The following is a 4595-nucleotide window of genomic DNA, read 5'->3' on the forward strand; positions in this document are numbered from 1 at the left end:
CAAATCTTCAACTGCAAATAAACCAACTCTTAGATGGTCAGGCCAGAATCCTTGCTAATCAGAATATTCTGATATGGAATCAAAAGAAGCTCATCATGGATTCTGTCAAGGCTAGACAGCTTGCTCGGGTTGTTGATCGTAAAGTCAGTGTTCTAACTCACGAACATGAAGTGTCTACGGTCAAGAGAGTAAAGGAAATCAGTGATACCTTCTTTGACGGATTCATTGAAAGGTATGAGGTTCTCAGTGAACTTTGATTTTATTTGTCTAGTAAATATTCTAATGAGAATTTTTATTTCTTATGTTTTAGGAAGAATAACTAGTTTTTGGAATAGCCATTATTGTGATTACACATAGCTATGTCCAATGTTTTCATCTTTATTATTTTTAGGTTTATTTGGTTATTCTAAAAATTGTTTGGAAGATGATTTTTGCAGTATTAATCTTTATGGTTTTATATATTGCAATTTGTTATGGGATATGTGTGTTTGCGTTCGTGAACTATGATTGTCCCATACCTTTTCAAAAGTTAAGTCGTTCATATGTCGATATGCATGTATTGATAAAAGAATGAATGAACTTTTGACATTAAAAAAGTTAAAGCCTTTTATGTCATATTTTGATGGAAGAAAGGATAAAACTTTTGTTTACAAGGATTATGTCTATTGTACGTCATTTTGCAAATAGTGATGGAAAATATGATGAATGCTTGTCTATTCCGCAGTATTGATCTTCCCTGATCCATATTTTTTATGTATATATTGTGCGGCTCCGTAAGTTCTCTTATGTTGAGCATTTTCGATTAAATTAATCATGAGTTTTCTTGTGGTTAATTTAATTGAGTATTTTTTGGATTCAAGTTCATATTCGTATGTAATTTGTTATGTCCAAAGAAATCCTTCTTTTCTGGTGAAAGTAAGGTCGCTCTTGTTGTTATTTCGGGAATGACATCTTATGGGGGAGAGTTCTTAATTGAACTTGTGCTTAATTGTCAAATCTTTGTGGGGAGTGCGGCTGTGGAATATTATAGGGGTTATCTTGTATCTTTATAAACTCCTTGATGAAAGCATCTAGCTTCGGCTATATGATTGCATCTAAAAAGTTGATATGTGCTTTCTTTTGGTCATGAAATGTCTCTATGGAAATTTCATTAGGATCCCACTAGTTTTCGTACCTTTGCCAATTTTATTGACAAAAAGGGGGAGAATTAATGTGTAGTTCACATTACAAATACATATGGTTTTCGGATCAGTATGTAAGGGGGAGTGGTTTCCATGTGAGAAGGAGTATTGACTAATGGGGGAGTGATACATATCACCATAGTATTGTTGTCGAAGTTGTGATACAATTTAACTTTGATGTTGTGTGATAATACTATGACAATGTGTGACAATGATTGAGAATTCTTGTTTTCTCATTGTTATAGCTACGGATTTTCAACAACGATGATACTAAACTTGCAACCTTTGGGATCGTTGGAGTACTTGGAAGTGACGAAGATTTCGAGTAATGTTGAAGAACCAAGGAGATCAGGCATGTGGAAGAGAAGCTACAAAAGTTTATTTATTTATTTTGTGTTCCATATGTATTGATAGTTTTGTCACTAAAATTGTAAAAGGGGGAGATTGTTAGAGCACTGCTCGGTCGAACTCTCATGCGTTGTTATCTCAAGCATGTTTGTCAATGTTAGTGATCAAAACTATAAGTCTTGATTTCTTGTCTACTTATAACTAAGTCTCGGACTAGGATAGAAAGTGTAGTTGAGCTCAAGACTCCATGCGATCACCATACAAAGACGAAGAACTACTCAAGGAAATGGTGGAACTTCATCGACTAAAAGGTATGTGGAGACTTGAACTTATGTATCACTCGAAAGTATATCTACTCTATCTCTTATCTTGAGATAAAAGTCGTATTGCTATATAGACTTTGACTATACACATTTTCTATTTCGAGACGAGTTTATCTCACTTATCTATTTCTCGAAATATGTGTTGGTAAGCTTTCTCTTTGGCCAAGTTCATCTTTACTAGTGCCGAAATTCATATTAGTTTCAATTATTTGAAAATCGCTTTGACGAAAAATAGCTTGTGAACAACAACTATATAACATCCTCTAAGAATGTTTCAATGATTGAAATGAGAGTTTAGAATATATAACCTTGGAAGGATATAAACATTGTGTGGTAACACATACGTGTGTAAGTCCTTATTCCTTGAACCAAAGTATGCGTACTTTGCTGCTCAGGAAAACCAGAACTAAAGTCCACGTACCAGTATGCACACTGTCAGAAGTTCACGTCCCGTGAATTTCTGCCGGAGTTTGTGAAAACAAACTTATTCCGGGTACTTAAGTCCGCGTACCAGTATGTGTACTTAAGTTGGTTATTTTCTAAAAACGGTTATTCGTGAACTTAAACTTATATAAACTAAGGAATGCATACTTACAAACCATGGCTATAAAGTTCATGAATTGATTCGAGTGGATCAAATCGTTTTTGCTTCTATTGTGTCTTGTATACTTCTATAAGATCTAAGAAATTGAACAACTCTCTAACTAGTTTATTTGAGTCATTTGAACTAGTTGTAGTAAAGAAGAATATGGTTGATATGAAAGTGCTCATATGGCTAACAATTTGGTTAACTACTGTTGAACCAACTAAGTGTACATGTTTGGGTACGGTTACACAAACCTAAATAAACGTTCATTTCATTTGTGTGTAACAAGCTAAGTTCGATCTAACGGTTAAAAGATATTAGCCTGAATCTAATCAGGTTTTCATCTAATGGTGAATATTGAATGCTTTTTTACCAAGGTAACTTAGATTGCAAACCCTAATTTGAAAGTCTATATAAAAGAGAACTTTACCAACTTGGAAACCTAATCCCCACACCTTATGTGTGATACTAGTTGTATTAGCTAGAGTCGATTCTCCTTTAACCTTAGGTTTCTTCTCGAGACCCTGTAGGTTCACGACTTGAAGACTTCATTGGGATTGTGAAGCCAGACCTAACTATTTTCTTTATAGTTGCGTGATCTGATCTTGTTGTTTCTATCGTGTTTGAGTACAATCGTAATATTGGCTTGAGATTGATTTCTCCGATAGGCAAGATATAAAAGAAGTCACAAACACCTTTGTCTCATCGTTTGTGATTCTGCAATATCTTCATTCGATAGTCTATTAATATTATTGTGAGGTGATTGATAATTCTAGGTTGTTCTTCGGGAATATAAGTCCAGGTTATCAATTGGTTCCTGTTCACCTTGATTTATCAAAAGACGGAACAAAAACTCGTAGGTATTTCTGTGAGAAACCGATTTATCTATTACCGTAGACTTTTCTGTGTGATACAGATTTGTTTATTAAAGTGTTTGACTTTGGGTCGTAGCAACTATTAGGTGTGGGTGAGATCAGCTAAGGGAATCAAGTGCGTAGTATCATGTTGGGATCAGAGACATAAGGAGCGCAACTGTACCTTGGATCAGTGTGAGATTGATTGGGGTTCAATTACAGTCCAGACCGAAGTTAGTTTGTAGTAGGCTAGTGTCTGTAGCGGCTTAATACAGTGTGTGTTCAATCTGGACTAGGTCCCGGGTTTTTTTTGCATTTGCGGTTTTCTCGTTAACAAAACTTCTGGTGTCTGTGTTATTTCTTTTCCGCATTATATTTTGTTATATAATTGAAATATCACAGGTTGTGCGTTGAATCGATCAATTGGGAAATCCAACCTTTGGTTGTTGATTGAAATTGATTGATCCTTGAACATTGGTCTTCGGTACCGTTCAAGTGATTTCTCTTGTATTCAATTAGACTCGCAGATTTTTATTTGCTTGAGTAAGTATTGAATCGAGAAAGTGAGATATAAATCTTTGATATAATTTTATTAAGATTGAGTTTGATTGTCTAGTTGATTCTCTTAAAAGTATATTGGAGTTAGTCCATACAGATTGCTAAGCGAAATATTGGGTGTGGTTGTTAGACCCCCACTTTTTCAAGATGAGGATGCGGAATTTGAGATAACAATCTTGTTAGTTAATTGTTTTCTTGTTTAAGAAAAGCATGATTTTATTTCATATCTTTATTGCTTTTGCTTAACAAAATTTCGGTACAATTGATGTTGATTCCATTATTTGTGTATGGATGTGTGTGTGATTCAATTGTTTCCGGTTAAGAAAAACTATTGTTATCTTTCGTTATTGTTTGGTATCAATTGTTTAGGCTTACAAAATTTCGGTGCAATTGCAGTGCTATAATGTCTATGTTTGTTTCAATTGCTTCCGGTTAAGATAAATGATTATGCAAGTTGATTTATTTGGTTTGTATGGATTGTTTATGGCTTAACAAAAGTGTTTCGGGATCATTTGTTTAGTCCAAGTGATTTCCGGATAAGAGAAACTAAGTTTTCGGATCTTAGTTAGACTTATCAAATGTGAAGGTTTCGGTTATTCAAGTCTAACCGAATGCCTTAACAAGAATTACTAGTTAACTAACCTAGTATTTGTCTTGTTTAAAAGTGAAAGGTATAAGTTATTTTTAAGAATAATTAGAACCTGATGAGAGGAATAAAGTTAATTCTGATCTTTATTCTGGTCTT

Source organism: Papaver somniferum, unplaced genomic scaffold, assembly GCF_003573695.1.
Source record: "Papaver somniferum cultivar HN1 unplaced genomic scaffold, ASM357369v1 unplaced-scaffold_41, whole genome shotgun sequence".
NCBI lineage: Eukaryota > Viridiplantae > Streptophyta > Magnoliopsida > Ranunculales > Papaveraceae > Papaver > Papaver somniferum.